The following is a 16,666-nucleotide window of genomic DNA, read 5'->3' as shown; positions in this document are numbered from 1 at the left end:
CCTACTAGTTGAGTACAAGAAATTAAAGTATTTTAAACAATGAAAATTCTATTCAAAGTGTTATAAATATCATCATAATATTAATGTAGAAATCATTAAAAACTTGAATTGGTAAAATTAATGGAAAGAGTACTAATAATAAGCTTTTATTGTAAATAATTTTGATAAGGAAAAGGCATAAAATATGAAAAAGTTGTCTTTCACTCCTAACTTAAAGATAATTCAATTATTGTTGATTTTATTGATTTTGATTTAATTTATTTCATTAATTTCAATTTTAAGAACATTAATATTATGTATTTTTGATTTTATCCAATTCTCGTTGGATGAAAACGTCGATGAAGTAACAAATAACTGTTGTTAGTCTGCTATCTGTACGTATATTACTCTCCGTTAAATGAAAAAGTCAGTTTTATTTACACTCCTCTAATAGCCAGATCGTTAGCTCCGGAATATTCCGCGTTCTCATACGTCAGGAAAACCGATCGACAACAATGGGCCGAAGTTTAATCTTCCGCGCAGGTTCTGCTCATCCGTTCGAGCAGAATGAAGCGGAGACGAGGGAGTGGAATAGCAAGTGGAGTGGTACTAGTTTTATGAGAGGCGTTCTTAATTTTCCAAGTGTCACGGGTCAGCGTACTCACAGGGTAAAGCAACAGAAGCTGTCGCTGCGGGATCATCGATCAGAAGCGTACACAACAGAGAACGCATCGAAGAGAAACTGCACACGTTTGCCATGGACGTTCGATCTGTTTCAAATCGCAACCCACGCATTTCAACCTCATACTCATCGTGATATATTGTAGTCCTCAGTGTGGTCGGTTGTACTCTTGTCAGGCTATATTATTGCTCGAATGACACTTATCGTTAGCTTATATTAGATTCTTTATTCTTTTTCATTTATTATTGGTGTGGGGTCAATTATTAAAATATATAATATATTTTCTATACAATGCGAGCCGTGCATTTGCTCTAATTAACAAAAACTAAGGAAATTGATAAAATATACAAAGTTGAGCATCAATCAAGTGGTTTGACACCGAAATTTTCTATTCATTCTATTAGATGACTAAGATTATTTTTTTTAGATGCCCAAAGAAATTTAGAGATTTTTATGTTAAAAATTGCAATAACCTTTTGGAATACTTTTATGTCATTCAATTATGTCTAACCTTCTTTGTTTTATAATCTGTAATTTGATATACAACCACCTAATAAACCATTCAGACTTTTATATTTGATTTAAACATACCCATACCTTCTTCATATTAATTTATTGATGCTTAAAATTGTAATAGAAAACTGCATTTATAATATTCTTATAGTCAGCAAGTAGATCTGTTCTCTGTTCGGGGAGGTGAAATTATTGACTCGTACTACTAGCTATCATTGGTGCATTAGATTGCTGCAGATGATATGACTGATTTATTCAACAGACTTTCGTTAAAATTAATATTTGTGAATTAAAATATTCTAAAAATCTACATTCTTTTTGTACCCATGAATTGTTTGAAGTATCACATAGAAGTTTATTGTAATTGTTTACTTGCGTCGACTATACAATTAACTTTGAACGTTTATATCACCTGATCCATTATACAGAAAAATATATATTTACAATATTGTTATATAATCATATAATAATTATAATGATAAATAATGTTTATTACATAATCAGTAGATTTGCTTTTTAGTCGCGGAGGAGAAACTATTGACTCGTACTACTAGCTGTCGTGGGTAAATTGATTTAATCAGAAAACTTTCAGCATTACAACTCCTTTAAAATCCATATTTATGGTTCAAAATACACTTCTAAACATGTATCTCTGTTTTTGTTATTTAGCTAAGAATTGTTTAAAATTACACATAATTAATCGTGATTGCTTACTCTTTAGACAAGCATACAGTATACTTTGCAGATTCATATCATTTAATTGAAAGTTATTAAATAAACATTGTATTGTACTAATTGCTCTCAAACTGCTATATTAGATTACTAATAACCTGGTAACTATTCATAAAGGAACAGTATACAAGTTTCACTCTGACCTGATTATTATTTGTTGTAATTAACATCCAGCCATTTTGTACTAAGAATTTTAATGAAAAGTCTAATTAGTTATTTTAATCAAATCTTAAACTTCAAATTGATGTATCATAAGTGCTATTTTATATAATACTTTAAATTAATTTTTAAGATTAATAATTTTATTGAAGTATAATCAGTAAATTTGGCTTTTAATCGTTCTGATATCTAGTTCTTTAATCTTTTCTCAATAGCAGAAGAACGAGAATGTCGAATCGATTGGATGGTTAGGTCCCTTTGATTTCTGGCAAGAGACCCATGGCAGTCTCTTTGAACAGTTTTTCAACGTCTGAGAAAATATTTTCTCTCTCTGACAATATCAAAGGTATCTTCAGAGTAAACTCGTGTGTCGCTGAAATTTATGTCAGCTCTTTCAAAAATTCATTTTGATAGTTGAGAGGCTAAGTCAAGCTCAAATAGTGGAGTAAAAGATGTTAACCACATAAGTGATCCACGAGGCTGTAAACCACTCGACGAGATCCAACACTATGCAATATTTAATGCCATTAACTATTAACAAGTAGGATTGGAATATTTAATTATCAATTCTAATTAATAATTTCATTTTTTCGAAACGAAATATAATTCATAATTAACATCTTTCAGTCGTCAGTTGAGTTAACGATTAATTAATTAAAATTTTCTTTATCGAGTAATTAATATTTGAGTAACTTTGAAAAAAATTGAAATATGAAATAATGAAGCCGTTTTAAATAAACATGTATCTATTAAAATATATTTTTATTGTTTCTTTATTATAATTTTAATTTCTGTATAGTTATTCTTAATAGTTTCTTTATTATAATTCTCATTTGCTTGTTTTATCAGAATCACACATCAAACAGAATCTCAATTAAATTTCAATTACCTACAATTTAATGATTTATGATTAAATATTGATATTTTTAATCAATGACTGTCGATTAACGATTAATACGATTTATAATTAACCCTTGGATGGCGGACCATGGGGAGCGCTCCCACTTTAATTTTACTGAATAATAGAATAGTTTCTTTTTGCAAAAGAATTCAAATAGCCATATAATGAGATGATCAATTTTTCATTTGAATTTCTTCTTCGAATTTTAAAACGTGGAATAACATATCGTAAAAAATGTTAAATGTTTCATCTCGAAAATTGATTTCACATGCATATGATATTATCGAAGCACTTGCTATCGTGCAAATCAGCATACGTATCAGAGTTAAAAAATTACAGATTAAAACGAGCGTTTCGAATGTCCACTCTCTACTTCAACGATTCGACTGCTGTCACGTTCAGATACTGAATAATAAATAATCGAAATGCTGTTTACGGTTGTCTCAAATCATGTACAACTGACCTGCTCGAGATTGGACAGAAAAAACAAAAAGTAAAAAGTGCTGAGGTGTTCCAGATTCGAATGTGTAGTTTTAAGGTTAAGTAGGTGTATTTAGGGCACGGTACGAATGGAAAAGTATTATGCAAATGTAAATTGTGTCGTGGTTGATGATCTTTGACAAATCGTTGTCAGATGTCCCAGATTTTTGTTTTGACATTCCATTTTAACGTCAAGAGTTGCCTTTATTAAACGAGTGCAAAATTCATTTATAGTTTAATGTTGCAAAATGATTGTTTTAGTAATAATGATAAAATACAGCAAACAAATAATTTTGTAATCTTATACTTTATTATACTATTTCATTTATACTCTCTCTCTCACACTCACTTTCAATTTCACAGCTGAATTTATTTATAAAGAAAGATTCATTCAATTAAAATTTCATTTTTTAATTATGGAAGACTTAAGCCCTCGACTGAATTTTTCAAAAAAATTTCAATTAATTTCACATTTTCATAATTTCATCAAGGGTAGAATAATCCCTATGAAGCAGCTAAGGTATCTTTATTTAAGCTATATTTTTTTAAATTATAATTCAAAATTCCTGATTTTAATTATTTTGCAAAGTAACTTGCGCACATTTAGGTTCATCAGAAATAATAAGTTTCATGAATAATCTGCTATAATGATCGTTTGATTAATTAAATAGAGATCAGGGTGGGACTGAATTTTCTAAAATGAGAACTAGGCCCCTTCATAAAATTTTATTTTAATAGAAATAGACTTGAGTCAAAATACAATTTGCAATGTAACTATTAAAAAATATATATGAAAATCTTTTTACTACATTAAATTATGAATAAAGGAAGAACAATATTAAAACTATAAAACATTAAACATTTGGCATTTTTAGTGAATTTAAGAAACCTGATTCATTCCAGACAAGTACGCTAATGATGCCAATAGTAATGGAACATAATTTACAAATTTAAAATCATCTTATCAACGAAAAAGGAAAAAATTCGAAACAACCAAAATGAAGTTGTTCGCGTTATCCAGTTTTATCCGTACAGCTATTCCACCTGCTGCCTCTTAAGTCTCTTTAATTGAGATTTCGTTGTCGAAATCGTTCGACAAATTGCAATGGCCGCGAATTTCGATGCTCTCGGACAAAGTGAAGTCCGAACACGTCGGTCGATTCTCCGTTGCAAGCAGCTGGCTAACCCTGTAAAACGTGGAATGGTGGAATCTTATAGGATCGATTTGGTGTTCGAGCATCGACGTTCAGTTTCTTTCTTCTGGTACAGCTCGTTTCCCTCCCTGCACCACCTAGACAATCTCACCCAACTTTCCCAACCCCTCGATCCCTTTCCACCCTTTGGCTCACTCGATACCACCCTATACCATGCTTCTTTCAACGGGCGTAAGCGCGCTTAAATACCTGCTGAATCTCGACGAGGCCAGGAAATCACGGACGAGAAGAGTCACTGAAAAAGGAACAGCTGAAAGGTAACTGCGCGAGATACCACAGCTCTTTCTACTCTTCTATGTATGTATACCTGCACATATACTATTCCTGGGAATATTGCTTTTTCGTTTTTATGATCTTTTTTTTAACCCTCCTGTAGTCCGTTTTAAATTTTCGAAAATTATTCATTATTTATTTGTCTATTCTTCGTTTTTATTTACGTTCATGTATTAACCCTTGAATAGCGGAATCTGGTTCAATTGTGACCCGAACTTACAAAATATATATGAAGATATTAATCTAATAAATAATATGAAAATAATGACATACAAAATTACAAAAAAATTGAGGCTCTATCCCTGGTCCGCCATCCAAGGGTTAACACGTTGACTGCCATGGTGATTACCGGTAACCGACACCTCAAATTTTTTGCAATTGAATAATTATTAGAGAAGGCAAACTTTAAATAGTTTCAGTATTGTACTTATAATGTAAAGTACTGATTTAAAAGTTTGCATTTGGAAATTAACTGTTCACATCTTTAATAACTACAAGTTTGGTATGTCTGACTATACATAGTCTTTTCTACTGAGGCAATCAATGTATTAAGCTATTTACAGCCTGTAATACTGATTACTCGTTTCAAATCAAAGAAAAGAACCGTACATTATATTCCAGCTAAGAGAAATTCACTTATTTCAAAGTATACCTTGTTACCAAATAAGCAACACATGAAAAAGATGTGTATACAACGAAGAACGAAAGGTAGCATATTCTTGTGATAACATGAACGCGTATTCGTAGCAGAGATCCGCGGGGATTCGTTGATTGCTGGCAATCTAATTTTTCGAACAATGAGGCTGATATGGCCGGCGAAAGGGAGCTACGTACACACGTAGATCGTCCAAATTTCCCGGAAGGAGATCGCGCGCAACGCGCATGCAAATTCTGACCGCAATTGAGTTGTATGTATGCAGGTGTGCGTGCCAGGCAACGTTACCTCTACCATCGCTCAAAAGTATTTGCTCACTGTTCAACATATTTGTCCGTTCGAAATGCTTTATAAGATGCGTCAAACTTCGGTAGTCGCAATGATCCATGAAAATTTTATTTATTATTAAACCGTTTCATACGAACGTATGTGCATGTATTGTACGTAGGCTCTACAAAACGGGGTAGTTATTTGTAAAGGGCATATATACAGGGTGTACAAAATAGTTGGAGTAAAACGAGAAGAAAATGTATACATATACATAGTATATATTATAAATGAGTGTTAATGAATATAGATCTAAGTATAATTAATTTTGGAGGTACAAAATATTTCTATTTGTTGGAAAATCAAATGGTAATTTTGTCTAGGTATTCTATACGCTCCACCTTACTGTTTATTAATTGTTTATCTATTTTTGTCAAGTTTTGCTGCTTTCTCAATTTTTTTATTTTTCCTATTTTGTTTATTTTACGTATTTCGCCTATTTTCATTATTTTATTTATTTTTCCTATTTTTCTATTCTACATATTTTACCTATTTTATTTATTTCGCTTATTTTCACTATCTTAGTTTTCCTATTTTGCATATTTTGTCTATTTTCATATCTTTCTATTTTACTTCTTTTTTCTACTTTTGAACCTAATTTACCTATTTTTCCTATTTTTTATCTAGTTTGTTTATTTTACCTATCTTACTTATTTTTCTCATTTCCCTATTTTATCTAGTTTACCTATTTTTCTATCACAGTGATGATAGCTCAAGGCATGTCCTTTGCAGTAAAAATTTCAATTCAGTCAAAGAACCTAAAAATACTTCAAATAATGTTGGAATATATGGAGTCTTTAGATTTAGATAGACGTATGTGTACATCAGAGTGGATGGAAGGAAAAAGGAATTGGAATGTAGGTTCCTTCGTTATAATGAAGTGACAGTATCAGACTCGTTATTTGCGGGCTTGTAAAAGGAATCAAAGGTAAAATACTCATTCTGAGTATAAGAACTTTAGATATACATAGCTCAATCTCATTTTTAGTAACAACCCAGTATGATTTAAAATTCCTAATAAATTCATCACTGAAAATGATTAAGATTGTATTAAAATAAAATAAATAATATGGTACAAATTCAATTTATCGTTATTATATTATACAGGTGATAAAATAAACACTTTTGGTTCTGTATGTAAATCAATTTGAAAATGTGTTCGTCGGACACTGCTGAGTTGTAGAGGGCTGAAAAGGGGGAAGGTGATTCTTAAACGTACATATATAGAGTCTACATAGAGAGTTTCAAGCAAGTGTATAGTAGAGGGATGAACATCGGGGCAATCCCTCCGAGTAACGTGATATATTGTAACCCAAATAAACCAGGGCGGTGACACGACATACCGCTTTAAGGTGTTCTCACTCTATTCGATCATCTTAATTATTAAGGTAGGAGTTCTGAATTAATTGATCAAGTATGACCCATTTAATAATATTAGAAAATAACACATTTAGAAAATATTACAAAATATTTCATTGCATTATGTTATAAATCTACTACATAAAATAAAATGCTATGAAATTCTTGTATTTCTTAAACATCTAATTATAAATTTTGAAAATTTGTATTATTATACAATTTGCTTTTAAAATAGAGTAATATTTATTATTTTTGTCAAGAATAAACAAAATCGTGCAACAAAGGGTTAATTAATTTTGTATAACACAATGACTGCCATTCTGAAGATTCTGAAAATTTTATTAAGTAGTATTTTTATTCCGAAAAAATTTTAAATAACAAAATGATTTTTTGCATCAAAAACAGTGACCACTTGACCGACATTAAGTAACCTAAAATTTTCTAAAGTAAAGCAAATTCTATTATAAAAAGGGATACCCTAAAACCCTTATCAGAAAATTCGATATGTCATCATTTATGCAACTTTATGTGCAGCACCAGGAGAAATTCAATGACCCTTAATAATGCAAGCTCTGGATGAGCAGGGATGCGAAAGACTTTCTGAATGAGGGCACTGTAAAATTAATAAAACACCTACTGATATCGGATCAATATTCCAATACAGTAACATTCTGTTCTCTCGAATCTCAATTTGTTCATTCCTCAAGACGAATAAGTATTTCTCCTAATAGAAGAAATAAATCTTCAACGTTTCATAAAGCGGAAGACGTTAAACGAGGAAAAATGATTGCCGTTTAGTCGATTGCATTCCCCGAAATCGTCGAGCAATAACGCGTCAAATAACGTTAAAACAATATCGCGAATGTGTCGGTGGGTTGTGCAATGGTGGGCTGCCGTATTTCATAGCCGTGGTTAGCCTGGAAACCGCGGAGAGACACTTCAAAGGTGTCAAAAAGGCTTGACGTTCGCGGAACAACGGTCAAAAGTATCCCGTTTTCGGTGCCAGCAGCCACCTGCATAAATTCGTGGGACAAACTGCCATTGCAGGGGTTTCGCATGGCTACGCCCTTAGGTGCAATGCATACCGCGACTGCAGTGCATTTCGAGGTGTAAACTCGTCTCCCGCTAACCGTATATACAGGGTGAATCCAAAGTGCTATAACAATATTTGCAGACATATTATGTACTTTAAATCTAACGGAAAAGTTTCCAGAATCTTGCGGTAAGATTTTTCAATAGAGCTCTAGAAGAAAGGTTATTTTTTATTCGTCCTCGGACGACGGACCATGGAGAGAGCCCCAATTTTCATACTATTTTCATTTCCTAAATTTTACACTGTCCCTTTAAAAATTATTTTACCAATATATAAAACCCTTTCGTTTAAAAATAATACTTTGAATTTTAAATTAATATTCTTATTGATGAGAATTTATTGATTCTATACAATTAAAATTTGTTATATTCTTGAGAAAATAATATCATGAATATTATTTTTTATACAATAATATTATTGTACATAAGTTATAAATAGGTCTTCAGAAGATCAATACATGTACATATATTGTCGATGCTATTGATTTTATTGACAAACTGTATTTACTTTGTTCGTTCAATATTTATTGATAGTATGTATATTCAGGTTCGAGTTGGAATTTAATGATGTTTAATTAAGCGACATTTCATCAATACTAAAAACAATTTGATTTTTATTCAACCAGCTTATCAATGTTTTAAATAATGATATGTCAATCGGTTTCTTCACACATTCAATGATATAAGCAATATATATTGATCTTTTGAAGACTCCTTAATAGAATATTGATTTTTATAAGAAATTTCTTATAAACAAATAATAAATTATTTCTAAGTTATAACAGATATCTTCAATGCACTGTCTGTTTTAATAACTTTGTAATTTACTTGTTACAGTACCTATATGTTATAATACCTAATGGCGAAAAATTTGAGAAAGAAAATTATTTATGTAAAATATAAATTTGCTACGATATCTTAATTTTACATGATTGCATGGATGAATGAACTTTTCATTTAATTGATAATTAACCTTTCAAATGACTAAGCAATTATTTTGATAAATTAAAAATTGTTTCCCTTTTAAGTGCCGAGAATAAAGAAAATTCATTTTTACTATTGTAAGTTTAAAAACTCCTTTTTTTAAATTATCTAATCCAATTTTTCAGCATTGGTAGTACAATTTTTGAAATTTGCTTTAAACTGCTTTTATTTTTATGTGTACCTATATGTACACCTACGATTATTCTAGATTAAGGTTTAACAAATGGTTGACATATGTTGAACAAATTCCTTCAATATTTACGCCGATATTTCACTCCACGAACGTGATAATTTTACACATAAGTCTTTCTTCCCACTGCTATACATTATTTTTATTTTTCTAGGTAGTACATTCAATAAAAACTGTGTTGTATATGTAACATTTTGAACATTTGTTATGAAATAACACTTCAACTAACGACTTCCGCGATGCATTCCGACGTTTGGTTTCTGGGTCATATTTGAAACAGCACGTTTTCAGTAGTTGTTGAATTCAAGAATTTAGGCTTTCTTTTGATTTTAATTATTTCTTTCCTGCAGACAATGCATGCCTTTTTCTATTCTTTCATTATTCTTTCTTGCTTTTAGAATTTTTGTATTATAATGTTGTAAATTGCATCTTTGAACCTAGCAGGTTTATTACAAAATTATTTATTGTAGAATTAACATGCAGAAATTCGTAAGAAATTTTATTTTACTGAAGCTTATATCAAATATAACTGAATTTTCAATAAAAATATTAATAAAAATTCAAATATAACTAAATATAAATATAAAATGCCATGTTTGTTAAGCTTATAGTTTTGGATAAATAAATTTTTAAATATTGCGATTGAAAATGGAAATTCTAATAGTAATACCTTTTTATTGATACTGTATCCTTTGACTTTAATATACATATATGCAGTTTACTGTATTATCTACTAATTATAATTATAAATCAAGCTTCACCAGGATAAATAAGGATATGATGACCTCTCAACACTTGCGTTTGGAAAATTTGAATTTATATTTACTTTGTTATTTTGTACTTTTCATTTATATACCAAATTCTACAGTATTTAATAATTAAAAATGATATTATTTTGTTTCTAAATTATTTTTAATATTAATATCATCAAAATCACGATTCTGAGTATTGAGGATTTGATTTCTAAGAAACTCCCATCAATAATTCTTTTCTTTTTTTTAATAATCTTTCACTATATAAAAGGAATATAAAATTACAAGTAGCATAAATATTATAAAAATATTAACTTTTGAACAATGGAATCTAATGACCCAAGCTTACAAAATGTGTACAAGGATATTAATCTAAAGTGAAATACATCATTTTTAAGTAAAAAGATTTCATATGTTGGAAAAATAATTTTTCAACGATCAGTGTGAAATTCAGAAAATGAAAATAATATAAAATACAAAACTAAATTAAAACTGTGGCTCTCTCCATGGTCCGCGATCAGAAGGTTAATGTAAACCTACAAATAAGCACAATATCTAATAAAATTTTCTTTACCATAAAAGTATCTACAACTCCTCCACTATTTTACTTTCGCTTCAACAATTCCTACCAGCTTTTCCATAGACCTTTTTCTTCTTTCCCATAAAACACACGGCAAAATAAATTTCACGGGCAAAGTTGCAAAGCACCCTGTATAACTGATGTGTCGAGTATAAGTCTAGCGGGCAACGTACCTGGTACATACAGGTGTATGGAATCATAGTTAACACAGCTGTATGTACCTACGTACGTGTGTTTACATGTACACCGTTGCAGTTTGTCGTGTGCGATGCTGCATCGTAAACTGCATCGTTCGCCGACAATCGTCGTCCACGAACTAGAAACGCGACGCTCTGGTGTCGTCCTTGTCGCAACCTGGTAATCTCGCTGTTGGTTTTCAACGACCCTCCGCACCCCTTTCACGGTTTCTCTCTTCTTGTTTTCGAGTTTCGTCGTTCTTCGAGGAATACGGAAAGCGGCGCGCCGCGTGTACACCAACCAAAACGTCGTTTTCTTGGCATTCTCTAATTGAACGAAGCGCCTTCCTTGCTAGTGAATTTAATCTGCGCGGCTTCACTTATTTGCCCTCGAGCCTATGACCTCCGCGCGTTGAACTTTCCGCCACCGAGGAAATTGCTCGTAACCCCAACCTTGCGCAAATTAACAATACGAGTTAATGAACACCTCGAGCGTCGAAAATCATTTTACCACGGGCACAAAGACGCTGGACCACGTCGGAAGTCCACGGTCATCAAATTACTTTGAATTCCAGAGGAATTTTGAAAAATGAATATTTTAACCATTTTATATCTTTATTGGGTGTACAAATTAATTTGACATGTTTAACATGACACAGTTTCGTAACCCAAACAATGTAGAAAAAAAAAGAAAAATAATGTGAAGTACGAAATTAAATTAAAATTGTGCCTCTCTCCATGGTCCGCCGTCCGAGGGTTAATTATTATTTGTAATCTGAGTAGTTGACTACTATTTAGTTGCTACCTCCGATTTTTTTTCAAACATCAATATATTGAAAATCCTTATTTAAGAAATAGAAATATTATTAAAAAAAGTTCGAATACTTTTGAAACTAACCATATGAATGCAAATGAGGTGTCGGAAAATGATTTAATTTAATTTAATTTATAAAAGTAGCAAATAGAGAATAAATAAAAAAGAGGATTTGGATTTACCATGAATTTTAAAAAATAAATCTTCACTTGAAAAAAAACGAAGAAAAGAGCACGTGAAAAGCCATAATGAAAGGGTGCTAATAAAAACACTGAACGCACCCTACTTTCCATAATACGGTAGATGGTAATCATTTTCACCCTCTTTCTGGATTAAATTTCGAAAATGACTTCTTAAGGAGCGGCATTTATTTATCAAATAGACCCGATCTCCCCTACTCGGAAGGAGATGAGCATCCGTAAGCCATTAATCATTGAAATTGGTTTTTTTTTCTCTTAGACACCGCTAAGGGTGTGAACTATACAATTTTTCAATGAATATTCTTGCGACATAGGTATTCACGTGTGCGCATCCATTTCGATTGACACGAATTTGACAAATTGTTAAATGAAAGCTCTACAAGAAGAGTTTTCGTATAGCTGTTGAAAATAAATTTTCCTACTTCAGGCTTCTTTCAGCGAATGTCTTATCGATCAAATTCTCAACGTATCGCGATGGAAACCTAAAGAAAGTTCCAGCTAAGTTTCCAATACAATGGAATTCGACACGAATCGTATTGACAAAGTCGAGGATGACATTTCTCTTCGAGCGTTCTTTTCAAGGGTTTCGAGAAAATGGCTTCTTTCGATTGTCTATGATCAAAACTCCCGCAGATGTAATTTCACGACAGCAAACCTGATTCCTTGCTATTGAACGACGTCCCTGACAAAACTTTGCCCTGTAATTACTTTAGGCTTCGTTACACTTGTGGGTACTCGTACGCTTCAATGCAATTGTGTCGTGATTTATAAAGTAATTATACTTGGATTGCGATACTTGTGAATATTACAGAATGTGTGTCACAGAGTCTGAAATACGTTACTTAAATTATCTAATTCGATATAAGTAACTTTTTTTCATAAACTTAATAAGTTAAGATAATAAGTTATCTTCCATTACAGGTTTTTAATGATCTTCTTCAAATATTTATTGAATATTTCTTATTTAAAAATATGAACGTCGAATGACTATGGCTACTGTTTCTAATGAAAGGGTGAAGGGGAAGAATGTATTACCGAATAGGTCACTTTTTTAAAAATGATCAAAAGCACATAAATATACTACATTTTCATTACAGTAAGATTTATTCTAAATATTAAAAATGAAATTGCTTATATTCCTTGAAAAATAAAACAGAAAATTATTTTGCAAAAGTACTATGAAAAATTGGTGATTCAATGAACCTAATTAAGCTGCTATAATTTAATAAATGAATATACTAAGCGTTTGAAATGAAATATTTCTCATTTCCATCTGTTTAATGCTGGTACAATTTTCACATATCAATTTTACTACATAATTTTCAAACGCTACTAATATAAATTTTAATCCAGTATTAAAAAGCATTGTAAAATGTAAAATTAAATTGCATTGTAAATAATTTTTGAATTTGTTGTACAAACATATTTCACTTGGAAAGTAAAGAAAGTAAATAAGAATAACCCTAGGAAAAGAATGTTGTTTTATCGCTTTCCAGTGCATGCTTCCGTGTTTTCACGCAATCCGCGTTCCCATTTCCACTCTCACTCGAATTTATGAAGAACGTTCTTCGAAATAATAATAAATCGTCGGAGACGGGAGCGTTTGTTATATTTAAAAACCCGTTACTCATCGGTCGCGGACACGACAGAAACATCCGGGTATTTGTTTTTATATTCGCCACCCTCACAACATCGTACATTACTCGGTGTTACATACACAACATTGATTTATGACACGTATCGATTTTTTAAACGTTGTTTGGTAAAAGGTTTATCATTGTATCCGCAACGGTATTTGTGCCAAATTTTTCTTTTTCATCAAGATATTGGCAATAATTAGAAATGGAATTAAAAATACGTACACATGCGATCCAATTAGGCTTCACTAGAAAAGGTGGCGATATGAGCCGTTCAGAGACAAAGTGATTAACTCCACTTTTTGAATTTGTTTAAATTTTAATGCCATAGCACTGAATGGATGCTTAATTTTTTTTCTTTTTGTTTTTGGGAGAGTAAGTAGGAGTAATCGATTAAGTAGGAATTTTCAAAATTTTCATTTTAACGAGATTAACTTTTGAAAATAATTTTAAAATAAAAGAGTACAATTTTTGTAAAATTTAGTATGTAACTGAAAAATATGAATAATGGATAAATATCGATTCAAATTTTCCCGCGTAAACGTTTATACGCAAGTGGGAGGGGGGGCACGGTCCTATATATATGAGACCTTCTTCAGTTCATCGTTATTTTCTCCGGGGACGTCTATGGAGACGGAGGGGAATTTTCTCTGCGGAAGCTTGATTTTATCACGAATGTAGTTATTCTAAAAAATGATATATTAATTTTAGTACTTACGTTTCGAATACTATCTCATTTAGGTTACTATCTCGAATACTATCTCATTTAGGTTGAGTACACTTAAAGGTTTTATTTTTATTTTTTGAAATACTTATGGAAATTATGAATTTTTAGTCCATCAATGTTCAAATCTACTTAGTAATTCTACTCAGTAATTTGCAAATTTGTTTGTCATCGCGGATATTAGAATATGCTCCAATTAGAGTGCATATTTCAGAAAATCAGATTCAAACGTGCAACTTTCAACAAACATAATCAGATTATGAAAAGCTGACTTATGAAACTTGTAAGCATAATTCTACAATCAGGAAAATCCTTCATTTAGTTGCTCGATAAGCTTTTTGTTATATAATAGTATTACTATTATTACAATCACTTTATTATTTAATTTCATTTTCTTGTTCTAGTATAACCAGTGCCAATCGCCATTTAGATCTTTATTACCACTTTTTGTCCTTTTTAAAATACATTTTATGATTGAAAATCTTCAATTAAAATAAAATAATATGAAATATAGGTCCACTAAAAAATTGGCGTGTTTAAAATAGAGCTTGAGCTAGACAAAAAATAGAATTAACTAATATTTTATTCAACAAATATATTCTTCAAGAATCTTTTTTCATAAATAGAATATTTTATTCAGAAATTATTAAACGTTAGATTTCCAAGATTGAACAAGGCACATTAACACCTCGTATGAACCATCCATTTCCATAAGATCCACAAAATCCCTGTTTCCCACAAATTTCCGTCCCGGATCATTGATCTATTCAAATATATGGTTATATCCCTCTTACCGAATGTCCTTGTACCCAAAGAAGGGATGGGCTGCATAACTTTGCTGATGAATCCATTTCCAGGCACTATTCTCATAATACCCTCCATCCTAGTTCCGCTTATCAACCACTTCCCTCATTGCTTTCTAACTCACATAAAGCTGATTGCTTTGGAATGGCCCCGGAAACTGATTCACAGAATCACCCTCTAAGAACAAATATGTTTGATCTCGAATAAACACCCATTACAAATTTAAACACATTTTATCCATTTAGATGAACTCTAAAACAAATTCGATAGATGAAGCACACAGATTATGGATTAACCCTTGAACAGTGGATCCTGGATCAATAGTGAGCGAAATTTACAAAATATATACAAAGATATTAAATGTATAATCTTTATACAAATGAATTTCATGTATTGGGAGAGTAATTTTTAAAGGTACAGAGAAAAATTTAGAAAATGAAGATAATATGAAGTACAAAATTGCATTAAAATTAGAGCTCTCCCCGTGATCTGCCCTCCGAGAGTTAATACCTTGAAAGACCTTCAGCTGAAAAGGTTCCACTTTTACAAAAATTAGATTTTACATTAAAACTGTAGCTCTCCCCATGGTCCGCCCTCCAAGGTTTATTCATTGAAAGAAAGATGCAGGATCAATTGTTACCCATAAATATTATTTAAATTTTTATTTTTATATCGAACGTAAAAAATTGATTTAATTGAGGGGGAGTCTGAATTAGTTTCAGGATTTAATGTGAAATATTATAGTGGAAGATTTTCTTTAATTTTTATAGCTACAAAATAATTCAAGGATAATAAAACTAAAAAAAGAATCATGAACTCTAACTTTATAATAAAAAATTTAAATAATACTTGAAATTTTGAAGTTTTAACATTCAGAAGATGGAAATGAAAGGAGTGTAAAAGAAGTAACACGATAGTCAGTGATCCCAGTGTAACTCAATAACTCCTCATCTCCATAAATCTCAAACTCGAGCCATTAAAAAAAGGAGATGTGCAAGTTAACTGACGCTTGCGCGTTTTCAAAGTGTACGAAAGTCTGTATATTTCCTCGTTCGAAACTTTTAAGTAAATCTTAGCCGATCCGCTCGCGATTCAGCCCCGCCGTAGGCCGCTCAACCGTATAACTTACTCTGGATGCCATCACCAGTTCTTAGGACGATAATGATCCATTAAGAAACTCGGAACTCGGCCGTTTCTGTGAATACTACGGGTTAGCTGGAGAAACGCTTTCTCGCGAGGCAGAGGGGTAGGAAAAAAGGAAACGTTAATCGCGAAGGGGGCGAGGGGGAACACGGCGCCAGAAACGGCAAAGTCTTTCGACTTTTCATCGAACTGGAAGGAGTCGTCTTTGTGTTTAACGGAGGGTACCAGCATGCGGTATGGGGGGAGATGAGAAAAGAGGTGGAAGAAGGGTTCGCTTCCCGATTCCAGATGAACGG

At 31.7% G+C, this 16,666-nt stretch overlaps 1 protein-coding gene across 1 annotated transcript in view; it reads left to right on the top strand.

Moving 5' to 3' along the window:
- Window positions 1-16,666, top strand: part of LOC114877973 — a 227,567-nt gene that overhangs the window by 192,941 nt on the left and 17,960 nt on the right. The window lies entirely within an intron of this gene.

The sequence above is a fragment of the Osmia bicornis genome, chromosome 7, assembly GCF_907164935.1.
Source record: "Osmia bicornis bicornis chromosome 7, iOsmBic2.1, whole genome shotgun sequence".
Lineage (NCBI taxonomy): Eukaryota > Metazoa > Arthropoda > Insecta > Hymenoptera > Megachilidae > Osmia > Osmia bicornis.
Note: the sequence above shows the minus strand (reverse complement) of the source record. Positions and strands in the feature narration are given on the sequence as shown.